The following is a 14,358-nucleotide window of genomic DNA, read 5'->3' on the forward strand; positions in this document are numbered from 1 at the left end:
ATTCTTTTATTATTATAACGATATGAAATATCCTCAATATGCTAATTACAGACAATTTAAAAATATAAACGTCAGTGACAACATTTTAAGCCGAGTTCCTTCATTTGACGATCGAATGAAAAGGTACTAAAACGATTTTAAAAGCTGACGTAGTATCAATATTTGAACACATCTTTTTACTTTCTACCACTCTGAAGTGTTGAAGCCAACTTTTTACTTCTCGCAGACGGAGACTAACGTTTGAAAGTAATGCCTATAGAAACGAAAAATCTTTCGCTTGGAAATAAGTAGCGAACGACTGGAAGAGAAAGATTTAAACCACCTGGGCAGTGCGTTTCAATTTGCTTTTCCCCCCCCAAGACCATACAAATAATAATAATTCATAAGACGTAGCGTGTCGTGACCGAAAATAACTTAAAAATGCAAACTGTACTCCGTCGGTTTAAATATAATATCGACTTGACAACGGTTGAATTTATGCCCGTTTAAACTTTATCCTCGATTAAAGTCGCGCATACATTTATTTTTCAACTGCAACCGGATAACGTTCAAATTCGCCAAATATAGTCCTAAAGAAGTGATGATTTTATACATATTTATCGCGTTATATTCAAACGACTGTTTTATTTTTATTTTATTACTTGAAGCGTGTATGTATTTAAAATTGAAATGTTAAACTGTGATCTCATTAAAAAAAATTTAGTTTTGCAACGATTATACATATATTTAATTTGATTTCATTTAAAATTATTAATTTTGTTTAATTGTACGAGTTATACAATTTCTTCCAACGCTGAAACCTAAGCTAAAACCCATAACCCATGCAAAACAATATTGTCGACTCACCGGTTCGATGCGCGGCGGCTGAGTTCAGCAAGGCAGTTTTGATGACACTGTAACATAAAAATAAAATAATAATTGTAGAGACGTTCTGAATAATTTTCAATGTTGAAAATATAATTTTTACGTGACTCTAATTAATTATTCAATTAAACAATACAAAATAAATTTACTTGTTATCAAATAAAATCTTTAATAAATCAATCTTTTCAAAATTATAAATTATCGTTCTATATTATTAAATTTTTTATTTTAATTTTTATTAAAACAACAATTTAAATGAATATAAAAAAAAAACAGTTAATTTTAAACAAAAAAAAAAATTCTTACCGAAACGTTGCTCAGCCGAAGCAGGATGCCCATCCTGGGCCTCCTCCTCCTCTCAGGATGTTGGCTGTTGATCACACGACACGTCCAACACTTCACTATATCTTTACCTGAAAACAAAAGACAAGTTTTGCTTGATTAATCAAATATAGAAAAATATTATAAAAACGTATTGGCGTCGTATGTACTCTCCGCGTTATTTTTTAAGCAAAAAATAATTCTTACCATGCGGTTGTTCCGCTGATGCGACCACTTGCAAGACTTCTTTTTCTTCCTCCTCCTCCTCCTCCTCCTCCTCCTTCTCGTATCGAGATGTCCAGGGTGTTAAAAGCAGACCTCTCCTGCGGCCACACGTTACGGAGCTGCTTTGGCTCTTCTCCGGATTTTCAATCTGAAACAGAAAAATGATTGCGATTAAATACTGTCCTTGAGAGCCGAGTCGTCGCGACGAGATCGTTTATATGTGAGAGAATATGTGTAACAAGAGTATCAAGGTTACGGTCGGATACGCGACAAATACACACTATTGAGAGAGCGGGCAACCTCTCCGCGGCAGCGTTGTAACCGATGCACAAAAAGCATTATTTTCGATAAGCGCGTTTCTCAACACTAGCCCGCTCTAGTAACCTTGACCGAGCTCTCACCTTGGAACTTCACCGCGGCACACTACGCCCTACGCTTATTTACGTACCATCACGGGGCCAGCGCACGAAAACGATGCCGGTGTCTCGCGTCTTGATACCGCACCTGCTGTCCGTCCTACTGTTCGGAGCCGGGCCGAGGAAAGAACAGGACAGGATCGCAACGATGGGCGACATGCCGTAGCGCTCCGTCGTGGCTCACTAGGTGTGCTCTTGACTCGTCTCTCCTTAGCTTGTTCTCCTTTTAGCCCGAACAGAAACTAGTACGCGTAGGTATTGATAGCTTTATTAATTAATTTGAATTATTTGTCAAACACGAACGACGAGAGCTCCACCACGTGGCGGCTCCAGAATTCTCGAATAGTTCGACCGGAACGACCGGAAGATGGAGCCTACGTGCCGAAATCACGCGACCGAGTGTGCGCGAGCCCACCCAACCTTTTCGTGGCTATGTGTGAGTGTCGGATGTCGGGCCTTCCACACGTAACGTTAACAAAAGATGCTTCGATCACCACACAACAGTATTAGAATGCTTAACTAACGAAAACAGAATACTTTTGCGACGCGCGTAGGTATATCTCTGTACATGCCGGTCTGATTAAGTTACTTTTGCGTTACGTGTTCGACCCGGGGAAACAAATATAATTTTTGTATAAATGAGGATACATTTACTTGAAAGGAAATGCAATGGTAGATTCACTCCGCTGTTAGAGGATGGATAGGGGATGGTAATTTGTGCCAGGCTTAGGTCATCGTCTTTCAAATTTGCCCGATACTTGAATTCGAACGGAGCGTATCTTGAACACGTCCTACTCGGTCGGCCGCTTGAGACGAAGTGAAGGGGAGATGGCTGCGACCGGCACACGGGCCCCGGCCCGCTGCCGCGCATGCGTCGTTCGCGCTTGCAAGTACTCGAACGCTCAACGTCTGACTCAAGTGTTACAAAAGACCCTGTACGCTGAATATCATACGAAATATAAAACAAATGTTAAAATCAATGTAACGGACGGATATGTCGCGATATTTAATTGATTTTCAATCATCTAATATGATTAGCTAATTTTTTACGGCTTAAAGCTTACTATGGTAATATAAATCGAGCCTTAATGAACTCGGACTGTGATTGGTTTGCAGTTGCTTACACGAAACTGTATGTAAAGAGCGCTGTTTTGCATCAGCGTCAGTTCGTAACCAGCTCGCATACAGAGAACATTTCTTACGGTAGTTTTTTTAAGGATAGCCCGAATTTGCATATAAGAAAAACAACAGGATAGGCGTTTCGTAGTTGGCATCATTGTTTGCAGTCAATTCGGATAGAGTGAACATCTCAAGTGGCAGTCGTCCTTTTAAGTATAGCCCAGATTTGCATACGAGGAGGACACTAGGCTTTTCGCAGTCAATCGGGATAGAGTGAACATCTCAAATGGCAGTCATTTTAAGGATAGCCCAGATTCGCATACAAGGAGGACACTAGGCTTATCGCAGTCAATCGAGATAGAGTAATCATCGCACCGTGGAACATCAGTGTCAGCAGTTTTTTTGAGGTTAGACTTACAATATGAAAATATAATGACTTGATAGAGAATATAAGATTGACGCTAGTATTTGATACTGTATATTGATGTACGATATATCTTATAGAGTCTATATTTGCATTTATATCGGAATTTCAGCGACATTGCTAAACAAATATAAAATATGTCGCAAACAATTGGAAACCATCAAAATTTTTTTTACACTTTTTTTATAAATTATAGTTTACAAACTGAAAATCTTGAATTGAAATTTATACTTATTTAAATTAATACTTATTGCTGTTTTATTAAATATCAGAATTATTATTCGATAAAATTTAGCCATGGAAATCTTTTAAGTCTTAAACATTTTGATTACTATTCTTACGAGAGACTTATTTCAAATGCTTTTATCGAAGGCTTATTGTGCCCTACACAACTAAATCGAACTTCTCAATATACCTTTAAGCATTGTAAATCTCTTAATACCGATATCCCACCCAATTTATATTTCATCTTCAGCAACCGTGAAAATAGCGCGCGTCCGCCGAAGGGGAACAGTAATTCGCGTTTACATAGCATATAGCATGGTATTATGGAATCCCTTCGTCTCGGTTAAGCCATATTCTTATAGCGACTCGTTGTAATCGCGTGTTCAATACGGTAGAACGTGGTTTTCGGCTGATCTCAAGGCAGTAGATGGAATCACGTGCGAAATACTCGGTTTATTATGAGGGGGAGGAACAAATGCGAAGCTATACGAAAGGATAAGCGACGATTATTACAGAAGTATACCTCGAGGCGTAGCATAATATTACGGCCATTCTTTTTCAACCTCATTTAAGCTGAACATATAAGATAGAACATATAATAAAAAACTAACATTGTCGAGGAAATGTATATCGTGTCGGTGCAATAATTCAACGTATCCCGGAAAAGAAGGTTGTTCCTGGCGCGTGAATTTTACGTAGATTCGCTTTAGGGTGAAAAATAGGCGTGCCGTATCATTAGCAATCCCGCGAGGACAAATCAAGCGACTCTGCGACCAGATTTATGAAGAGAGCAGATTTATTCTAATTGCAGACGCGTGCGGAGAACTCTTCGGAGAGCGAATACTTTTTAATTGGCGGTTCAACGAGCACGGCGATATACACCCGAGCGAGCTAGCCATTCAATAACGAGATATACCCTCGTAAAGTCCCCCGGATCGGTGGCAGCCGCTCAACTCCCGTTGAAAATTGGAAAGTTTTAATCTCTCAAACACAATGCCGATCCCATGGCGAAATTACTCCGCTCGAGCCCACCGTTTTCGGACCATACTGCCGCGCAAATTGCAGGTTCCTTCGCTCGGCTTCATTCGACTCCCGGGTAAAGATTTGCATGCGCATCCGGCCGCGATTTCGAGCACGTCGATGATTCCCCGTCCGACCGTTTCTCTCCTTCATTTTTCTTTGCCAACTCCCGGCCCGCTTAGCCCTCCTCTCACCCACTCGTCGGTCGATCTTCCTCACCGGTCGGGAAGTTCTCGAGCACGCTGTTTATAAATACCGACCATCTTTCGCGAATTGCACGTGGCTTCTCGTCCCTATCCACGAACAACCGGCTCGTTAAACTCTTGAGAGAGCGGCTCTCGAGGCTGTGCGAGGTCGATCACCATCGATTATCATGCCACGAGAGAGCCTGGCTACACGCGAGATTCACCGGGTGTCCTGGGAATCCCGGCTACGTTCTCGCGCCCACGTGCAACCCAACGTAAATAGACTGTGCTTTAACACGAAGACGTCTAAATTTAACAGGGTATCGGAATTTGTATGATCTGTTAGACAGTATTGAAATCTAACCGTTCGAAATCTTTCTTTACTGAAGCTTAGTTCTAAAAGTATTTAAAATTGAAAATTATGACAAGGCCCGTGAAAGTTTTGTTAATGATTTAACAGGATCGACGACTAAGAGTTTCGTAAAAAAAAGAAAAAAAAAAAAAAAAGGGATGCTCGTACTTTAGAAACAAAAAAAATCCTACATGTTTGTGTAAGTTGTACAATACTTGTTATTAAAATTTAATAATAGAAAATTGAATAACACACCGGGAACGTTGAAAAAGCCGTTAAACCGCGAATTGCGCTCGAGAATTTACAAGCTACAGACATAATCGTGAATCAAAACGCGGTATGGATGGAGTTAACGGTGTGCCACGCTAAATTGCGAAAATGGCCATTCGTTATCTCGGGATTGGACAGTAGCGATCGGTAGCGGAACCGGCGACGCGGCGGCGGCGGCGACAGCGGCAGCGTAACAACGATTACGCCGACCGCGAGGATTATTTATCGTTGTACGTTCTGACGTGCCGCCGCCGTCGCGCAAATGAGGAGGACCGGCGCAATTTCGGCGTGCCTGCCCGGACGCGTGCTCTCTTCGCCGTGCGTCATTAATTAAAGCTTCAAAGTCGTCCACGTCGCGGCCGCGAATGCCGCGGATAGCCAAGAGATCAAGAGCGGAGCGGCTGCACCACGGGACGTTATTAACGTGACATAACGCCATAACCATGCCGCGACTAAGTCGCGCTTATCCCACCCCGGGCGTGTGGATGTCACCTCGAGGATACCGCGGAACAGAAAAGGAGATGCAACGAGACGTGGAAACGCTATATTTAAAGCGACGCCCTCGCTTCCCGGCCGGGTTGGCTTGGACTGAAGCCGCATCTTTTGCACGTGCGTGCGATTCGTAGAAACCATAAAATCGGCACTTAACGAGACCACGGAGCTTCCTTTAGCCGTTTAAGTGGAAAAAAGTGAGGACGATAGCGCGCAGCTCGTTATTTCTCAGAGTGTCTGATGAAGATTTTTTTTTTTCTTTTTTTTTACACGACTTAAAAGATACAAGGTATATTAAAACTTTAACGTTACGAAAAGAAAAAGTGACTTTTGCAATTTATCTAATTTAATAATATTTGAGAAAACAGATGCGTTATAAATTATTGTTTGATTATTTTTATTATAATTTTTAAATTTTAATTTTTATAAATTATTCGTTTAAAGAACGCAAGACTTTTTTTTTCAAGTAGAAACTATGCAGTTGAAATTACAAAGACTAAAATACCACATTAAACTTTTTATCACACATGTCTTATCACATTATCGTCCTAAGTCTCCATAGCACGCAAGTGCACGAATACAATTTGCTCGGCTTATCGAGCGACTCCGAGTGATTGCCAAGTTTCACTTTAGGAATTTCATTTGTAATGCACCTTTCTTTGAAATTATTGCTTATAAACTCAAGTAGATTCCGATAAAAAAAAGTAAAAAAAAAAAGGGGAACGAATTAATTTCAATACGAATGTAGAACCATACGAGAGTGGTCTCCCGTTTTATGAAACGGCTTAACACGCGGTACTTCGATTTTCACAAGCTCGTGATAAGCCTAAAACAGATTTTTTTTTTTGTAATGCAAATCTCTTTAAGATGGCGAGCCACTGTGAAACCCGCACGAAAGCACGACTATAAAAGCAATATCACCGTCTCACCGGCATTGACCCAATTCGCTCCCCATTACATTATTACGGTGTACCAGACCGGTAATGGCGTGTCCCTGGGGTTGCTCCCGAAACCATATCAAACTCTCTATGCGAGTCAATATTATCGCATACCAAGGCAAGGACATCCGAAACCGCATGGTTTCTGGTACACACGTATACGGTCCACGCCATGCTCACGCGAATGTATACGACGAATGTGGGAATCAATCGTTGCTACATCTCTAATTTTCTTACATTAGTCGAAAAATATAATTTATAACGCGTCTCATGCAACACTATTTTACTCTTTACGTTTTCACACGTTTACTTCAATATTGTATTGTTAAAAATTTTGAAAATGCAACTGTAAATAAATCGGTATCCTCGGTAATGCCATTGACATTAATAGCGAGAAGCAGAGGCAAATGTGATAAAAGATTTACAACCGCAATGTCCTGCATGTTGCGCCCAATAATCTTATCGGGAGCCGCAACATGCACCGTTGTGAGTCGACCTGCACGTACGGATCAAGTGCAAATGCAGCAAATATCGGATTTTCATGTGCCATAGCGTAAATGCAACTACACCGGCATGGCATCCGTTGGAACAGCCACTGTCTGTTTTAACAGACACCATAAAACCAGTGCGTCACGGTGATACGAGAGCGCGATATGCCGGCCGCGAATTTCTCGACGTAGACGAAAAGGGAGATCCGAAAAAAAAGAAAGGCAGAAAACAGCCGGCGATAAAACTCGCAACGAACAGGACTTTACTTTTTTTCGCGCTAGCGAAGCAGATTTTATGGAATTATTACGGCTAATGGACTACCCGCTAACTCTGTTACCATAATTACGTGACTGATGATAAAAAGCGGACGAAAAACGGTCGGTTTTTTTCACGTTTGTAGATTTAGTGTAAACTACATTTCTGAACAAAACTATATTAACAGATGTACAGGGTGTCATTAATTAATATAGACATGCATATACGTGCAATATAAATATTAAAACATTTACATATTATTTTATAAATTTTTTTAGCAAAGAGTATTACATTAATATTACATTATTTTCATTTTATTCAGTACATTCGTGTCTAACAAGATCTTTTATTAGAATATTATTTTACGATTTTAGTTTAAAAATAAAAAAAAATTATTTTAGTATTTATATCTTTCGAAAAAATAAACTCTATTATATTAATATTCTACAAGGATGTACTTTAAATCGATCTCTTTACAAAAATCGTACACAGTAAAAGCAAAAGTATTTACGTAAGAGACTATCTTTCGTGATTAATATCGAACGCGGCCCAATAGAAATTCCATCTAACATCGTAATCTGTTCGTTGAGGTACAAGCACTGATAGAACTCGAAGAATTTCAGTAACGCTAATATTTCGCGACAAAATTATTAAACGCAAAAAGGTTCGCTCGGAAAGTTTTCAGTCTACAAGTTGCAGCGATATCGATACCGCGTGCCAGCGTTTTCCGTTAAAATAATGTACAGCGAATGCGATTTGATAAAAAAAAAAAAAACACAAAAAGCGGCAATAAAGTACGCAACAATGTCCTCACAGCTTCCGTTGTTGAGAGACAGTCTCTCGTGCGGTGCATCCCGGCATTCTATAGGGTTCTCGGTCGATGGGGCATTAAATCGCTAATAATTACCCGCGGGCCCACGGTGCATCGTCATAATGTCTTAATGGTCCTTTCTCGCGACTAATTAATATCAATCCAATATTGCGGGTTTATTGTAGACAGAGCGGTGTAAAACCTTTAATCGACTATGTCCTCGCAACGTCCGTGCGCAGGGTGCTGAGAATCGGAGGATGGAAAATGAATATACTATGAAACATACGTATAAAATCTGAAAGTGAAATATTAGCCGCAATGTCGTGATGTTATAACGAATAAAATATTAGATCGGCAACATTATATTTATTTTTAATTATTTTTTATCAGCGTTTTTTGAATTAAATATTAAACGTCTGTAAATTGATATTATATGATAATTATACTGTTTTAATTGTATAGCACCGAATAGCTTAATATAAATGAGTTGATAGATGGGTTGATTAATTTTTACACACAATAATTCTAGAGATATTCCTGTTTCTTTTCGCACTAAAAATGTACTATACTCAAGGGAGTTCGAAATGGACGGCTTTTCTGCGTTCTCTTCTGACTTTTCATGCCATTGGGGCTACGTGTGCATGTATTATTAATTCCGGAACATTCGTTACGAGTGAATTCGAGCCAATGGTAACAGTCGCGTCACGCGCGAGGAAAAAGGTTTTATCCATCGTTGGACGTGAGTGCTCGGTCCATCGCGATTAATTCCCAGCAGTATCTTAAAGCGATGAACGGAGGGGTTGAACTCGCAGGGGTAAGAAAAAACGGATGGAAAGAGACCGCCACCTTGCAGTAAAGTAATATCGAATCGAGCATAGACACGCGAGCTTACTCGAGCTCAGTAGTATTAAGATTATGAATCCATTAGCGAGAAACGGCTTGATGAGGCTGAAATACTTGGTAATGTTACTAATAAACGCTCTCACTTTGTACTTTCACAATGTAAACTACATTACGAACGTAGAAAAAAGGTAATTTTTCAATATGTTATCTTCGCATTAAATAATATCGGTGCCGAGGATAATGGACCAGCACTTTTACGAGCGATTCTTTGAGAGCATTTCCAAACATTTCCTATCAGCTGATAGTCTCACGCGCATTATATCACGGCAGCTTTTATACATAATAGCATCGTGCAATTACAAGCGCAACGTGTTTCGCCCGTACACAAGAGTTACACGACAACGATAAATGTCGGGCAATAAAGCCGCCGCATTATGTTAATTAAAACGTTGATATTTATTGAAGACATTCCCGGCTCGTTAGCGCTCGCGATTTCTCGGAGAAAACAACAGGCGTCGCCCTATTCCCGTCTCGCCGTCGGGCCGACGCGTGCAGCCGACGACTCGTTTACTTTAATTACACGAGTAGCAAACAAATGATCCGTCGCGTACAAAAGACCGGAATTAATAGAGCGACGCGGTTCGGTAGTAACGTATAAAATGAAAAACGCGGGCAAGTTGTATTTAGCGCGCGTGCGAAAACGGGGGGAGAGGAGGGGGTACTGGCGACCCGGAAAAATTTTATTAACCATAAATACTTGACGCATTTAAAAAGCCAAATTTTCCTGTTGCATACCGTGGAATTTATTTCCCGCCGTGCAGTGATAAAATGTGTACCTGTTACCCGGTGACTCGTGTACAGAGAGCTGTGCCCAGCGCGTACGCGTAAACTCATAAATCGCGAAATCCGCTTTAAAACTTCCGAAACGGTGAAGTTTAAAATTAAAAGCGATAACAAAACGATGCGGCATCTAGCATTTGCTAGGGAGTGAGCAACAAACCGCGCAATATATATTCACGCACGTTTATAATATATTGTATATTGTACGCATGTTTTTTCTTTTTTTTCTCGTAATTCAATTTTCGCGATATGCGTCATATAATGCGGTATGCGGGATTAAACCGCAATTTCAATAATGGCGTTTGCGTGAAATACGTATCAACCAGAGTTGCGGAGAACATTTATAGCAGAACCACCGAAACTTGGTTACCAAGGACAATGTGCTGCTTATTGCGTTCGGTTAATAACTGTTTCGTATTTCAGTGAGTTATTACCTTCTCTTTACATGTAATTTATGATGAAAGAAAAAAAAGATATAAATAATGTTTGGAATTTTGGGCAAATGTTATACATATAAGTTTTTCTTATACGCGTTATATAGACTTATATTATTCATAACCTTCCTAAAATAGCAATTAGGTGAGACGATGACACGATTTCTCGTGACAAAATAAAGACAAATAAAATGAGTGATATTTATTCGATTATATATGTATATGTATACATATATTCGAGAAAAATAGTGATCAATAAAACGAACAGCGCGAAAAATAGATGCATCGTACATGCCTCGTTCTCTATTGCTCTGTGGACGAATATCGTCCCAAATGTTTGAACCGTGACACGATCGAAGTATATTTACACAATGCGCTTTTCTCTCGTGTAACGTTTCTAGTTTTATACTCCCCGATTACGCATCACCCGGTCATAATTATACAATTCTGAGTACCATTCGCAAATTTGTCAAATAAATTATCGCATTGAAACATCTATTAAAATTTATTACATCATAAATTCGTTTATGAATAAAAAGATATTGACCAAATTAAACTTTCGACATTATACAGTTGCATAAAATGTGTACGATGCGTCATAACTGCGTTGCCTATAAAAGATAGTCATATAAATGCGCATAAATGCTGAAATAAATGTCATGCTAAATTGCAAAGTGCCCGCGGTCAGCAACGAATATTTGACTGCAATCATGTGATCGGTCGTGACGATATTTATGATAATGCATTAAACGTATTAGAGAAACGCGTGCAGGACGTACCGAGTACGTTGCGAAAACGTGGTATTACCATTTTAACTACAGCGCAACATAATCGCGATATTACAAGCGCCACCAGCGGTCACCAAGGATTTATTTACATGTATCACGAACGATAAATATTGTGGCTGTTAATGCGCAGCGCGCATCTGCAGTGCGCGCTGTAACAAACGAGTTTACGTTTTCGAATTTCAATAAACCACATCGACATTCTATAAATGCACGTCAATACTTTATCATCAAATTTTACAGTCAGCGATTACGCATTTGGATATAAATTATCAAATTGTTAAAGGAATCATTATTTCTTTAGCATATAATGTGAATATAATATTACATAAATTATTCTATTATATTTTTTTATTAAAAATATATATAATTTTGTATATGTGTATGCATTTTTAGTGTGCATTTAGATTTTTAGATTGACAATGAATATTTTAGTCTATTGCCAGAAATTAAAATTTGCAACAAACATTTTGACATTAATCAAGTATTTACAAAGAAAAACAATTTATTTTTAGACTAAAAATGTAAAATATTATTAAACCCATTAATGTTATTTCAAGTTATAAAGAGGACTGACGGATTCTCTTTTGAAAAGATATATCATTTTCCTGGGTTTAGCCTTTCACATAGTGTGAAAGACATTAATCCTTCTTTCATGTTGGAAAAACATCTTGATAATGCTCGTGAAACGTCACATGACGGGAGAAAAACGCGAACGTACGCTCAATTACACGAGCATGTATTTCAAGTAGTAGCGAGGCGATTTTCCTTAATTACTGAATCCTCTACAATACCAACTTTGATTATACTCAGGCACGTGAGCTTCGCTTTCTTGCTCAAATTGTGCGCACAATCGCGCGAAAGGATTATGACGTTATTCCCGTGGATTTCGTGCGAAATGTAAAGGGAAAATGACGGGACATAAGTCTGAAAGGTATACGCGACGAAAATATATCGTTCGTTACTTTAAGGGTGGTGTCAACGTGCGAACGAGGACTTCCGTCAAGTTGTGAAATTATTTATTCAATTTGCCACCAGATCGATGTCGCCAGAAATTTTTCTTAAAATACAGAATACCAATATTGATGAACTTTGCGCTTGATTTGCCTTACATGTGGCAAAAAAAAAAAAAAAAAAAAAAAAAACGGGAGGTTGGAATGTATCGTTATTGCAGGCAATACGTAAGCATCTAAATTGAAATTTCAACTTTAAATTGAAACACAAATCCATCGTAACCTCCGGCAAAAATCTGGCATTGTCACTTCTTTTATTTTCAGAGATAGCGGATTTTCCCCACGCGAAAATGTACAAAAATCCGATACGTCCATATTTATTGACTGATCCTGGGCATTTTCCCTCTACGCTTCTTCGCGCGCGGAATTTTTCCCGGGTGCCGTTAACAACATGAAAATACATAAGCCTTCGACGCTGCGTTTCAATTATTCGCGAGCTGTATTTTTGGTTTATCGCGAAATCGACTGGCGAAATAATCCCGCTGCTCACGTAACCAATTGGATTGTGTTTTTCTCTTTTCTACCTCCGTTCAACATTCTCTTAATAAAAAAAAAAAAAACTATTTTATAGTTACGAATTGCGTGAGATCTTTCGCATGTTCATCGATAAATCACCCTGAGTTTATAAAACTCTATCGCAACGCGATTTATAGAGACTTACATAATGAGCTTAACATGACATTTAAAGTTGTTCAGCGTATATCAAAAGTACATAAAAAAATGTTCAATTACTTGTCGAAAATTTTGAATCAAATGGCGAGATAAATTCTCGAGTTGTATAAAGAGAAGAGGGAAAGAGCGATCTACCGCGGCCTTGAAGAGAACCTCGCAATTCCCGCCGCGAAAGTCAACGACGAGCTATTAACGTTGGCGCTAATTAAGCGGCTCGCGTTAACGGTAATTAGTCATCGCCCGAAGAGAGAGAAAGAGAGTGGCGTCGTGTCACAGCGCCGTTTAGATTTAGACGCCTGATTTCCGAGCATGAAAGCACATCGCACACTCTCTCTTTCTCTTACCCTTTGTTTCAATGCAACAAGCACGCACCCTTTCAAGTTTCGCTTGCGGCGTTACGTGCGCGCTACGCTCGTGTCCGAACGCGTGAGTATGCGTGTAACTTCATCCTCGACGAGCGATGTACATCGTCCGTGATTTACCTCGCAAATATACAGCCGGGCCAAAAGCGTCTGGGAATTTATACACGTAACAGACTACGTACTCGTATTTTATTGTAATTTTTTCTGGACGTTAATTACCTTTTATTTTATACACGAGCACACACATGCCGTGCACCGTTGTATGCAATAATTTAATAAGCCGATAAATGTAAAATAAAGATAATAAATTGCAAATATTTACGAAAATTATCTTTTTTTAAATAAATATATTTTTCTTTTATAATATTTTATTAAAACACTAAAAAATCGCACACTGATATTAAATGCATAATTTATCATACTAAAAGAAACCACGCGTGCGCTGTTTTTCAAAAGACCCCAATTCGCGCGCGTTATTACATTCGGGGATATTAGTTAATTATAATAATTTCATAGCACAGGCGTACAGAAAATAATCGTTCGTTCTCGGGTCGACTGCGTTATGCTTTACATTATGCCGAATATTATGTCAAACGTAGTATCCGTTAATCCAAAATTTAAAATTATTTTGAATAACTAAAACAATTGTCAAGCTTGTTCATCTTCGGTGTGTTTAAGAGAGAAAAAAATTATAAAAAATGCATTGCAGTTTGAAGTTATGATCAAGAAAGTCGAGTTTAACAGCTGTATGCACGTTTATAATGAGTACGTAGACTGACGATATGACATGATTAACGAAGGACGTGACGACGAAAGAGCAGAAACGAAAAAATGACGTAAAGGCAAAAGCATTTTTTCCCAGGCGCTTTTCTACACGAAAAAAAAAAAATTATACGAATAGAAGCGCTAAAATGCACAACTCTGACAGGCACTTCCGCCTCGAGAAGTTTTTCGTTAATTGCTGCGCGCACGTTAAAAAGAACAAAAAAGTGGTTGCCATTGC

At 39.1% G+C, this 14,358-nt stretch overlaps 1 protein-coding gene across 2 annotated transcripts in view; it reads left to right on the forward strand.

Moving 5' to 3' along the window:
• The window catches only part of Sli (slit guidance ligand), a 297,794-nt gene that overhangs the window by 247,542 nt on the left and 35,894 nt on the right, over window positions 1–14,358 (forward strand). The window contains exon 1 of one of the 2 annotated variants that reach the window (XM_070673818.1): window positions 1,667–3,352. The exons of the other annotated variant lie outside the window; for it this stretch is intronic. The gene's annotated coding sequence lies outside the window, so the exon portion shown is untranslated. Of the gene's footprint in view, window positions 1–1,666; window positions 3,353–14,358 lie in introns of those variants that run through there. 2 annotated transcript variants of the gene reach the window in all.

The sequence above is a fragment of the Cardiocondyla obscurior genome, linkage group LG02, assembly GCF_019399895.1.
Source record: "Cardiocondyla obscurior isolate alpha-2009 linkage group LG02, Cobs3.1, whole genome shotgun sequence".
Classification (NCBI taxonomy): domain Eukaryota; kingdom Metazoa; phylum Arthropoda; class Insecta; order Hymenoptera; family Formicidae; genus Cardiocondyla; species Cardiocondyla obscurior.